Source organism: Ostrea edulis, chromosome 6 (assembly GCF_947568905.1).
Source record: "Ostrea edulis chromosome 6, xbOstEdul1.1, whole genome shotgun sequence".
Lineage (NCBI taxonomy): Eukaryota > Metazoa > Mollusca > Bivalvia > Ostreida > Ostreidae > Ostrea > Ostrea edulis.
Genome location: NC_079169.1, coordinates 36,770,642 through 36,784,759, shown reverse-complemented (window position 1 = coordinate 36,784,759; position 14,118 = coordinate 36,770,642). Strand labels below are relative to the sequence as shown.

Genomic DNA, 14,118 nt, shown 5'->3' with positions numbered 1-14,118 from the left:
AGAAAGGATGAGAGAATGTTGGGACCTACAAACTGGGTTTGTAAGGGAGTTAATCATGTGGGGGATAGTACATACTTAGAATAAAGTGCACCGCCACGGCACATGATACGCCCGTCACATATTGTTAACATGAACATATCACCATGAAGAGATAGGTATGCATGGAGCCAAATGTCAACCTTCCTTTAAGAATCTTACCCACTTTATGGCCTCATGTGACATTGCTTCAAATATTGATAATGTAAGCTTAATGATTTTTTAAAAGGATATAAAAACATTTTCCCAAATGTTTTCAATGAAATGATTAAAGTGCAAGATAGCCCTTTATCCAAGCAAAGAACTTACAATAAAAATATAGACTGGCCATCAAGAACAAATTTGAAAGAATACCAATATATCAACAGTTATTAAGAGGCTTAATTAATAAACTTCCTCTGCCCAATTCCTTAGAGATGTAGATAACACCTGCTTGATCAGAGATGCTCTACCAGAAATGATTAAGACAGTCTCCTTACACTAAACTCATTAATTAATCTTATCAAAATGCTCTTTGCATGCTACTCCCATGGGACAAGTGGAATTTCTCTTGCTATTGTTAGAAACAAAAGAAACATTATATATACTAAAAAAAGCTGCACAGTATATCATAAAAAATGTTTTTTTAATGCAACATTTTTGAATAAGCAACAGCATAGATTGTACCCATTAAAACATTTTTTTTAATATCACTTTAATTAAATGTCACAGTGACCTTAAAGTAGGATGCGACACACCTTCTACCTAAGATGCATTAGTTGACCAATTTTGGTGATTCTAGGTCTAATAGTTTTCAAGTTATGAGCCGGACAAGTTTTTGCCATATATGGCCATATCTTCTTAATAAAAAGTCACAGTGACCTGGTTTTAATGTGCGACACACCTTCTACCCAAGATGTATCTACAGACAAAGTTTGATGATTCTAGGCCTTGTAGTATTTAAGTTACGGGTCGGACACGAAAAAGCTAACAGACGGACGGACATGAACGCCATACCATAATACGTCCCGTCTTAAGACGGGCGTATAAAAAGCCAACTTTTATACAGCTAGTACATCGTTTGGAAGACTTTATAATCAGGGGGCAGTTGCACAAAGGTTAGTGAAGTTTAACACTATATGAATGTCCAAGTTATTCGGTTAAAGTTAAGTAACCTTCGTGTAACATTCGTTTTAAGACAAATCCGGATCTTGAGGTAGTTCGTACCAATGTAGCAGATGATCATGTTCATGGAACTGAAGTCGTCAGTCAACAAGGTTTTTCCGAAGTGCATGGCAGAGCAGAATTTTCTGTAGCTCGTGGGGCCTCCGTGGCCGAGTGGTTAGAGCATCGCACTCAACATCACACGGCCTCTCACCTCTGGTCGGCGCGGGTTCGAATCCCGCTCGCGCCGGTAAGTGACAAAGTTTCCCAGTTTACTTTCGGAAGGTTTGTGGTCTCTTCCCAGGTACATTGTATCAGGGTTCTCTCTTCCACCAATAAAAACTGGGCGCCACCAGATAACTGAAAAATTGTTGATTGTGGCGAAAAACATCAATCAATCTGTAGCTCATGACACGGCGGATCAAGAATGCTGTATGTTGGATACAAATGCGGATATTGCCCCTGGATCAGAGTCAGCCTCACCAGTGCCGATACCTGTTCGAGTCACTTTAGGGAAACGTATGCACCCATCTCGTCAGGTGGAAGCAAAGGACAATACCTTGGAAATATGCAAACATACCCGGTTGGACCCTGATCTAGCCATTACAGTATTACCCATATCTAATCTCGCTCAACGCTGCCCTTACCCCAATTGTGAAAGGAGGGAGAAGAAGATCAAGCGTCATGTTCTGCGTCAGTACCTTCCCTAAGATTTTCAGTGATATTCATCCAGTTCGATCTATTGATAATACTGCGTTATACCAACTCCAGTGTTCTTCATTCATATATTTGGTGACTGGTGGTGCCTTGGGACAAGATGCTGATGTATTAACTGCAGTCGATTATGTGAACCAGTCTTATTTGATTCCGAAATACACAACTGTGCATCTAGATATCATCGGTTGTATGAGGAAATAGTGTGTTTCTCTCAGGGATGGACGGAACCACCAGAAGGATTTACTGTCTCGCCTGTCAACACCCCAGCAGCCCTTTTTCATTGGAGGTGTGTGATAGTGTTGTCACTTTTGCAGCCTATTCAGCGCGAAGACTTTCGTACAAATGGGCGTGTTACAAATGATACGGAACATACTAGGGACATCTCTGATATTCAGGTTCCGGCAGTGGACTCATCAACAGAGGACGAGTTTACAGTGATTGATATTAGCTACGGTTCTGACATAGAAGCTGGTAGCTCCGCTGTAAGCAGACCCGCAGAACAGCCTTCTGACATTTTGGAGGTTTACAGCGAGGAGATTGTCACTGTGAATGAAGCCTTTGACAGCCATTTCTACTTGGATCGGACCAGCTCCTGCATATGGAAGACCTCATCAGGGAAATCGGTGGATGACCTTATCTCTTATGGTTTGTCCTGTAGTCAGCGTCCAAACCTGGAAGTGACAATTTCAGGTGGAGTGATGGTTTACAGCGAGCCTTCCACTCGTCAACAGATAGGACACATAAGAAAACCATGGAGAATAGCTGTTGGAGTACATCCTAAGCGTGTAGAGGAACTCTTTCCAGAAAGGTTTCTTCACATGAAGGACTTGTTGGATCCTTCCTTATGTTGTAGCCTTAGGAGAAGTTGGACTGGACCGTACTGTCCCAGTTAAGCTTTGGAGACGCCAAGAAGAAGTTTTACGTCAGGTGTTAATGCTCGCCCGTAGGAACCGAGTCCTTGTTCTACACCTTCGTGAAATTTTATCTGACAGGATTGGTATGGATGTCTCGCTGTATGCAGATCTTGCAGAAGTCATGCAACCCAGACCAACCGATACATTTTCATTGCTTTACCGGCGATTCAGAATTGGTCAAGGAATGGATGGACGGTTTTTCATGTGTATACTTCGGGTTCACAGGTGCTGTAGAAGGTTTTAGTGCAGAGTTGGTCAAGGAATGGATGGACGGTTTTTCATGTGTATGTTGGAAACAGATTCCCCCTACATGAAAACCGGCGGAGGAACTATAAATACTCCAGCTTTCATTGGCGACGTTGCTACAGTAGTTGCATCTAAGCTACAAAATAAATGACTGCAGTACCTACTTAAGGAAACGGAAAAACTGTCGTCGACTGTATGCCTGGTAATCTGTATGTTTACGAATTCCGGCTGAATTTAGGGCTGGATATTTTTCCGTCCAGGTTTATGTGGAATTTATCATTGTACTTACTTTCTTTATATTCTTAATAGTTTCCCCCTGCTAATTAAGGGTTGTATAGTGTCCGTTCAAGTGCACATGTATAGCAAATTTTCAATGTATTTTTCCATTTCTTGTATAGTCATAATGTTTAAGTGTAATTTTTCCATATACATTCCTCTTATAATTAAAAATGGGGAGGAGTGTAGTGTAAACGCATTGTAAGTTCTTACTCTCCAAAGTCGTACTCATTTTTCTGCATGACCTCTGACCCTGGTCTATTCCTACGTCACCTTATCCATCCTGCTTGAGCGTCTGTTCTGTTTGCCCCTTCCTTAGAAGCACACCTTTTCATTTTTCTGTTGTCTTCCATGCTTAGTTAAGGTAATACACCAGGTATTTCTATGTAATTTCCCGGCTACACAACAAATATGACGTGAACAAAACTCAGATTTACCAGTATAAAAAGCTAGCACCACACCAGACTAAGTTCACTAAAGGTTTAATCCACAACAAATTCAATTCCCTATTGTGAAAGCACTGTACTTCGCTTCTAATTCATTGATGAGGTGAATGAAAACGTGTGCAGCAATCTTTTTTTTAAATACCTGATTTCCCCCTCAATGGGGCCATGGTCAACCTTAATCTGCATAATTTTCTATTAAAAACAGTTCAGTATTTTGATTTTATTTTCATAAAATGGAAAACAAATCTAATTTTATTGTGAATGGGGCAGAAAATTCTGGTACCGATAAATCCCTGGATTTCTTCATATTGCATTACAAATGTCACATTGGGCTGGGCATTCATATCCGGTGGACATACGAGGGCTGTTCGAAATGGAATGTGTATTGTACCACAGCGCGATAACGCTTTGCACGATTTCATGGATTATAATACTCCTGAATAGCTCTATCCAATACCTTTCCAACGGTATAAACACGAGCCTTCAGCTCAACCTAGTTTTAAACTTATAGTCATTTCAATAGAACCAGTCGTTGACCACTGTTGTAAAAATGGTTGGGAAACGGGTTGAGAATGTTGAAGAAATTAGAGGTTAAATAAAAGTTCGCACAAAACTCGGTCATTCGGTAATGCAGATTTTACTCAATTTGGGGAAGTTTAAGGGTCTGATAAGGTATCTTATGAGACAGTTCGTAGGTGGAGAAATAAATTTCTGACTGGCACAAAGTCCGTCAAAGATGCAGCAAAATCTGGCCGACCTGTGACTGTAACAGGCTAGGCAAATGTCTCAAAAGTCAGGGAAATAATTGAAAGTGATGGCAGATACAATTGATTGCTGTTGGCATATCGCTATCGCGGGTGCATTTCATTTTGAAGCGTATTTTGAAAGTACGATTGATTGATTGATTAAATATTGATTAACGAGAATATTTCACTCATATGGAGAGGTCACCACTGTCGGTGAAGGGCTTCAAAATTCAGGCCTATGCTCGGCGCTTACAGCCTTTGAGAAAGAAAGGATCCTTATCGTACCACACCTGCTGTGACACGGGATATTTTTTGCCGTCTCATCCGAAGGACCGCTCCATTTAGTCACCTCTTACAACAAGCAAGGAGTACTAAGGACCTATTCTAACCCGGATCCCCACGGGATTTAAAAGTACGATTGATTGATTGTATTTTGCTTAACGTCTCTCTCTTTTGAGAATTTTTCACTCAAATGGAGACGTCACCAAGACCGGTGAAGGGATTGAAATTTAGGCCTTTGCTCGGTGCTTACGGCCTTTGATCAGTGTGGGTTCTTTAGCGTGCCACACCTAATGCGACACGGGGTATCCGTTTTTAAGATCATCTCCGTGGACCCGTGACATTCACACCTCATGCCGAGCGTTTCCCAATGGAACTGTCACTACCCTGTTTTAACGACTTAGGTCTGTCACGGCCGGGATTCGAACCCCGGCCTTCCGCATGTGGGGCGAACACTCTAACCACCGCGGCGGTTTTTGAAAGTACGAAAGATTTCTGCCAGATGGATACCTCATATATTGACAGATGACCAAAAAATTGCCCATAATGTTTCCCAAATTCAATCAAAGACAATTTGCAAATATTGTTACTGGTGATGAAACATGGGTTCACTATTTCGAACCAGTAAGAGAAATTGGAAACAAAATATGCCTAACTAAACACGGTAGAAGGCCTGTAGTTGCCAAAAGAATGTGATGGTATAGCCGTACAAATTCCGGTGCTGAAGGGCAAAAGTGTTAGAGGTCGGTATTACCGAGATGTTATACTAAAAAAGCTCAAGAAATATTATCACAAACAACGCCTTGTGTCAGGATTTATGCATCCATCACATACATCTGAGCTTGTGAAGCAATGTTTGAAGTCGGAGAAGATTACCATCTTGCCACAACCACCATACTCTCCAGATCTAGCCCCATTCGACGTTTTCCAAAACTTGAAAAATTCTTATCTGGTCGTCGTTTCAAGTCCCGACAAGCCCTTTGCCGAGCCATCAGTCAGTGCCTCAGAGGTCTACCTTAATCAGCGTACCGTGACGCATTTCAGAAATGGATTCAGAGATTGAAATTATGTATTTCAAACCGTGGAGAATACTTTGAAGGGATGTAATTTCATATCACTATTTGAGTTGAATGCATTTGAGATATCGTACAATACACATTACATATCGAACAGCCCTCGTATCTGTAGTAAAAATATAAAAATTTCATTGAAATTTGTTGATAACACTTTGGTTGCATTATATTGTTGACAGAAGACCCGTTCTTTACACAGATCTTGACTGCGGATTTCTCCGTTTACCCGATCGAGATACAAGGCTCACGGCGGGTGTGACCGGTCGACAGGGGATGCTTACTCCTCATGGACACCTGGTCCCACCTCTGGTGTGTTCACCCAACTCTTAATTTTGTATTCCTTATAGGAGTTGTGAGATTTATTTGATCACTTCGTTATCTTCAGCTTTCACTACATTCAAAACTAGTGCACACATTTAAAACTTTATTGATTTTCTATAATACAGATTTTTTTTTACCTCCTATTCATAAGATACCCAAGATTTGAACGCATCAAATGAAAAAGGATTTTCCTGTGTTTACGTGGGAATTTTAATTCTATTATTTGATTAAACAACAATGTATATCAGTCATTAATTCATGAAATGCACCTATAAAATTATGAAGGATTTCAAATTTTGGATGATGTTTTTCCATTGAATTTCTAAAAAAAAAAATGCGAAATAAAATGTGGTTTCCTACCAAAGTTTATCAATATCAAAACATTTGCAAATAGTTTTCCCAAATTTTAAAACTGGTTTGGGCATCATTTACCCTTAAAGTCTTATCCCAAAGAGCCGTGCACTTACTAGCTAGTCTTTCATGACTGTGGGGATCCGGGTTAGAAGAGGTCCTCGGTACCCCTTGCTTGGCATAAAAGGCGTCTAAATGGGATGATCCTTCGGATGAGACCACTAAATCCGAGGTCCCGTGTCGCAGCAGACATGTGTAGCACGATAAAGATTCCTTCCTACTCAATGGCCGTAAGCGCCGAGCATAAGCCTCAATTTTGCAGACCTTCACCGGCAATGGTGATGTCTCCATATGAGTGAAGAATTCACGAGAGGGACGTTAAACAAGATACGATCAATCAATCGACGACAGCTAACACAACTGATGCTCCGTGCACTTATAACTGGGTTAACACAGCTGATGTTAGTTTCATCTATAATATATTTGAATGTACTTTTGATTTCTGTTTTATCGGTTACTGGCTTAGTGTTCTATATTATATAAAATAATTATGAAATTTCGTCCAAAATACACTGCGTTTCCCTACACGTATAATTAACACTCTAGGAATTCAAATTACTTCAGCGTCTGTAAATGTTAAACGATCGTCGTGAATATTCTTACTGACATTTATAAAAATCGAAAACGTCACAGAGATCGACTAGAGTATATCGGTGACTTACTTTCATCGTTATTGTTGGAAGTACATGCAGTAATTAAACAGTGTTAGAAAGGTACAGACGTAAAACAAAGCGTAGGTCGTTATTTTTGATCTTCGGTGATCTGTTCATGGCCTTCCTATTATAGTGTCATTAAACATAAATTATATAAGGGAAAGTTTTCTAGAGCAAACACAACTAAATTTCATAGCAATATAAAAAGAGGAGAAACATTTCCTGTCGCGAGGTTAGGGTGTGTGATTGACAGGTGAGGTTACTAAAGGGATCCTTGTTGTCGTTAGGCCTATTGATTGGGAATGTGTCTTGTATTATAGACAATCGTCAATATTTATGTCTTTTATTTTCATGTCATCAAACTTGTTTTGCCTTGAGAAACTTGAAAACCAATGCTATCAAAACAGAACGGCATGGATGCCGACTTGGACCTCAAAGAAACTTGACGTTGGTAATCTTTGGATCTCTAAGCGTGGTCATTAAGGCCAGACCAGTTAGGTGACCAGTGCCCCGTATGTGGAGATACTTTGCGATTTTTTCCTATACATTCTTTTTTCAAAAGTTCGCACACTTGTTATGGCCCCACTTCACTCTGGGGTCATTCTTTGAAGAAACTTTAATCTAAACTACAAATTGAAGATACATATGCTTGATATGATATTACACTTTGTTGTTGTAGAGATGAGAGTTTCTTACATCTTTATTACATGTACATACATCTTTCTTACATATGCATTCATATTGATGGGTGTCGAAATATGGACCTCTTATGTGAACACTATGCTTTTCTCCGGAGACGCCCCTTTGATGATTTTTCACTCATATCGAGACGTCACCAGTTTAAGTGAAGTGTCTCATATTTAAACCTATAGACTTCTATGCATAGCCCTTAGGGCTGTAGCAGTGAAGGTTCTTTATCGAGCCAGACCTCGGGTTTATTGATTGATTATTGTTTAACGTCCCACTCGAGAATTTCTTACTCATATGGAAACGTCACCAATACCGGTGAAGGGCTGCAAAATTTAGGCCTATGATTGGCGCTTACGGCCTTTGAGCAGGGAGGGGTCACAGCAGATGTGGCACGGGACCTCGTTTTTTGCGGTCTCATCCGAAGGACTGTCACATTCATTCGCTTCTTACGACAAGCAATGGGTACTGAGGATTTATTCTAACCCGGATTCCCAAGGAACTACCTCGGGTCTTAATGTCCGATTCCTTTGACGTATTGATACATGAAACTGTAATGTACCTCATGTACCATTTCCATTACGGTTTGAGCGAATAAAATGAATGAATGAGAGGCCTTCTATACACAGAACGTTTGACGAAGAAGTTAATAACCTAATTGCATAGCTTGGGTTTGAGGTGGACAAGGTACCAGCGGGTCATTCCGGTCACGATGCACTGAACAATCCTAATTTTGGACGCCTTCTGCGCTTGGCTCGAATAAAATAGTTTATAATAACTCAAATCACAGGGGATGCTTACTCCTCTTAGGCACCTAATCCCACCTCTGGTGTGCCCAGATGTTTGCCCAACTATCTATTTTGTATTGCTTATGTTATGCACCCAAATCATGTGATTTCTCATATAGATAGTTTCTCACACATGGTTTGGGATTAATTGTTTTTACTCTGTTTCATATTATGTTCCCCAAACAAAGTTAGGGAACATTTTGTTTTTACTCTGGGTTTTTTCCTTCTTATTATTATTCTCTGATACTTTCTTGCTGAGACCCTAAAAAGGTTTAATATATTGATCCCTTGAGTAGTTTCTGAGAACACCTCAGAAACTATTCAAAGGATCATCATCAATATATTAAACCTTTTTAGGGTGATAGTATATCATCTATAGATGTGCAGAACGAATGCCATTTTCTCTGAAAATGCATGAACGCGCATTGCATTTTTCGTATACTAACTTCGTAATTACTATTTGCCATGGTTAAAATTACTGGCATGCACGTATGCTGAATTTTGATTGGATGGTTTTAAAATCACCATAACTTTCCTATATATGAGGCAAACAGTACACAATTCATACTGTAGATGTAGGTATAATCGTACAAGTGCCTTCTGAATGACATCAACAAAAGTACTGAGTCATACAGAGGAATGCCAAATGCTTTTGGAATTGCAAATATGTTTTCCAAAGTGATGTTTTGGAAAATTACCAGTCCCATTGGACTGACTGGCGCAAATATCAGTCAGCCTGCCAGACGTTTAACCAGTCACGGACTGATGGGCATATCTTAATTTCGAGCCCTGAACCTTTTAACTGAAGGCTAAAATAAAATGAATTTTTCGATGTAGGTGCACACTATGAATGTCTAATGAATGGTGTGAACCATAGATGTTTTATATTTTCGGGCAGATTTTGGGGACCTATTGCTATCTGACCAAATTGAGAGGGAACAGTTTCACAATTTTCTTCATCAGTGCCAAAAACTTTTAAAATTTGGGCATCACTACCGATTGCTGTAAGTTGTTTGATTAAAGTTTCTTTCAATTCATTGGTCGGGATTGTTTTTGTTTTTTGGGTTTTTTTTCTTCAGGGCAATACATATTGGGGAAAATGCCTTCAGTTATTCTTCTTTTCTTCTTAGGTTGACTTATCTTCGGATTCACTTTATATATTTCAATGTTGTCAACTTGTTTTGCGGCTAACCCTTCAGTCCTCTGTGGAATGTTCCAGTGCTGAGGTAGGGATGTCTTGCATTGAATGGGTGGATCAGCTGTAAAATTTTATCATATATTTAATATATGGTATGTAAAATGAATGTTTTGTAGTGTAAAACCTAGGGGGAACCACTTTATACTGTAAAATAATAACCTACGATGTATACACAACTTAAATACGTTGATAAACATGGTACTCCTAAAAATTTCCACAGAAGAGATAGTGATTGTGATATTTAGGTGTATTGAATGAGCAAAGCTGATTCACATATTTTTAGTTTTCTTGTGACATAACATCAGTACAAATTAAATCTATACAATTTTGTAGAAGTAAAATAAAATATATAAGTTCCATTTCTACACTACCTTTCAGACCAAACTTTTGGAAATGACATAATAAGTATAATAGTCCAACACAATGGCTGCAATGGTCATTCCCAGTTTTACAGTCACATTGAGATAATAAGACCATTCAAGGTGATTAGGTATACATGTATATATTTTACAGTATTTGACTTTTAAACAAAAACATTTAAGATTTCATATAATTATATTTATTTTCTTAAAACCGACATTAGATTAAATGTATGACATTGTGTATATACATGTAAGATTTCTTAATCAAACAAGAGACCCACAGGCCATATCGGTCACCTGAGTATGTTAGTAAAAAGTATCACTAGTCCTAAGGGTTACGAAATCTACAAAAAAAATCCTGTTCTGAATATCTAAGCTAAATTTTGATACATATTCAGCAAAAGTACGTGTTCTTAAAACTTAAATGTTCTCAAAAGTGCCTATATTGATGAAAGACTTTACATGATATAATCATAATATATACTACTCAAAATTTGATAAGGATCACTAGGTTATATGTGTGTAATTTACCACTAACATAACAAAGGACATAAATTTGACTCAGAAACGTGTTTACTCAAGTTATGAATGAAAATTCATCAACGGCATGAACTTTTATCAATACGGAATGCTTGAAATCTGATAACAACACCAAAAGGCATTTCAATACAAAAAATTAACAGCAAACCAGAGAAAGAATTACAGTTTTTGGGGATAGTCCATCATTACACTTAGTTGATGAAGTGTCAATACCGGGTATGCCCCCCCCCCCTCTTGCATCAACGACGGCTTGACAACGTCGAGCCATGCTGTCAATAAGCACCCGGATGTTTCCAATGGGAAGGTTGTTCCACTCTTCCACGAGGGCGTTTCCGAGCTCTGTCAAAGTCGTGGGTTGTGCTCTACGGCGTGAAAGGGCAACCTGGAGCATGTTCCATACATGCTCAATCGGGTTCAAGTCCGGCGAGCGCGCTGGCCAGTCCATACGGACAATTGTCTCCTGCTGAAGGTACTGCTCCACCACCCTGGCGCGATGAGGACGGGCGTTATCATCCATCAGGATGAACCCAGGGCCAACAGCACCAGCGTAGGGTTTGACGTAAACATCGAGGATCTCATCCCGGTACCGCACCGCCGTCATTGTTCCTCTCTCCAGGACATGAAGATCTGTTCTTCCATCCCTGCTGATTCCACCCCAGACCATGATGGAACCACCACCATAACGGTCATGTTCACTGATATTGGCATCATGGTTTGAAACGTTCACGTTGTCGTCGCCACACTCGGTGCCTCCTGTCTGTAAAGTCCAAACAATACCCGGACTCATCGGTGAACAGAACTTGAACCCAATCGTTCTGTGTCCAAGTGACATGATCTTCAACCCAGTCCAATCGCTCCCGCCGGTGTCGAACAGTCAGAGGGACTCGAACACATGCCCTTCTCGAGTTGAGACCTGCATTGTGAAGCCGATTCCGTACCGTCTGAGTGGACACATTCACCCCCGAGGCGTTCAGGAGGTCGTTACGTAGGCTGGTTGCTGTCCAGAAGGGATGGCGTCGTGCCTGAAGAGCCATAAAATGGTCTTGACGTTGGGTTGTCGACCTCTGACGACCACCCCCATGTCGGTGTGCTGCTGTACCAAAATTTTGCTGTCGGTTCCAGGCCCTGTTTACAACGCTCTGGCTGACGTTTAGTGCATTTGCAACGTCACGTTGTGAATAGCCAGCGTCAAGCATTCCAATACATCTGCCCAGTTGTTCTGTCGTCAGGCGACACCTTACACGTTGAGGGGGCATTGTGTTGATAAACGTAGTGTAAACACTCAAGTGAGTTTGAAATTTTAGAAAGAATCAGACACCGATGCCTGAGTGAAAATCGTTCAATGGTAGCAAAAGCATAAACTGTGATGAGAAACGCATTTCCCATGGCATGAAATGCACGTGCAAGTTTGTTGAAGACGTTTTTGATTTCACTTGGACACAATATTGCCAGTTATGCAGTTATTAATTTTTTAAACAGAAAAATATCTATGATCCTTATCAAATTTTGAGTAGTACATGTACCATTAATGCAAAATAACTAATTTTGACCTATCCTACAGTCAAAACTCTCGGGTTGTAAAATTTACAATTTTTGGTACATCCTTTTCTGCTTTTCCTAAATATGCATTTAGTTTTTATACCATATCAGCAAACTTCAAGAAGTCTTTCAAATAATAAAGACAATAATAAATATAAGAATTTTGACACCACCCTAGAACCAAACCCTTAAAGCTGTATGGTCTGAATTACAATATTTTTTTCCATCTCGTAAAAACGCTATTAATTCATCGCACGTATGTAGTTATGAGACTGTACGACCTATTATGAATTATTTCACCTGTTTTAACCCAAATAATTTGATTTTAAATCAATGTTTACAAATAGCCGCGTCACTCTGCCATTTCAAGTGACAGTCATGTGACCAGTTCAAACTTTCAGATCATCGGTGGTCTTATCTGTGTAAAGCTGTGTAATTTGTTATAACAGTACCGTGCCATAAGTTTAATAGAAATAAAAATATAAAATACCTCTTAGCGATTTGTTATTTCACGCTCTTTCAGCCTTAAAACTAGACAGTTGCGTATGAGTTAATACATCATGTTGGGATTCCCCTGACGCGCGTGGGTCTATTTATAGACGTCTATTATGGGATGATTTATATATGTAGCCACTATATTTACTTTCTAAATAATATTCGCACTGTTTTCTTTTACATGCAGATGTTTTCAAGCATGTACTTAAGTGAAAGTTAATAACTTTATCAGGTAATTAATCTGCTTTAAAGTAATTATGTACAAAAATAATACATGAATATCGGACCATACAGCTTTAACCCCAAGGATCATTAAATTTACAACTTCGGTAAAGGACTACCTTAGATACTCCTTCTAAATATCCAATTAGTATTAACAGCATTAGTATTAACAGCATTAAAGAAAGATATCATTTAAATGTTTACACATATACACTACATATACTTAGTCTGGCCCCACCCTGGAGTCAGAACCTCTACCACTGAGGATAATAAAATCAACAGTTTTGGTAGAGGCCTTCCTGCTCTACATCACTATGCATTTAGTTTTTCTTACACATGTGCGGTTCTTGAGAATAAGATTTTGTTTGGAAATTTGTTAGTTTTTAGCAGCTTGCCTCGCCCTAGGGCCCCAGGGGAGCAGGAGTCCTGAAATTTACAATTTATGTCCCCTTGTCCCAGAGATGCTTCATACAAGTTTGAAAAGAATTGAAATGGTAGTAATATCAAGAAGTTAAAACTGTTTGATTGTTAACACACGACGGACGCAGACCCATTGCTACAGGTCATCTGAGTTTACTCAGGTGACCTACAAAAACCGAGTTGAGCATAGTGTGTGGTATTTTTCTCAACCTCAATTAATGGGGCATGGACATGATTTGAGCTGGAAATTTATTTTTCCATTTTTAATGTTTAATAAATGTTTTTAATGTTTAAAAAAATATTTAATAAATAATTTTTCTAATGGTCAGGAAAATTGTGAATGTCAGTTTTAGAGTTACAAGAGAGATACAGAGCTCACAATTCTTTGTTATGCAAACAAGGCTCGTGTCATGTTTTTGTTTACATAGATTAAATATACTATTAAAAGTTTTGTTGAAAGCAGATATTTCAATTTACAAGATAGTTATAAACACAAGTAAACGGTTTATAATGTCCCATCTCATTAAAATGTTTTTAAAAAATGTTTTCCATGAATTTCCAACTGTATGAATGTATATGTTTTCTGTAAAACAATCTATATGTAAA

The 14,118-nt window shown here is 39.1% G+C and overlaps 1 pseudogene; it reads left to right on the top strand.

Moving 5' to 3' along the window:
• The first annotated feature begins 1,613 nt into the window (after nucleotides 1-1,613).
• On the top strand, nucleotides 1,614-3,262 carry LOC125647135 (uncharacterized; annotated as a pseudogene).
• Nucleotides 3,263-14,118: the final 10,856 nt, after the last annotated feature.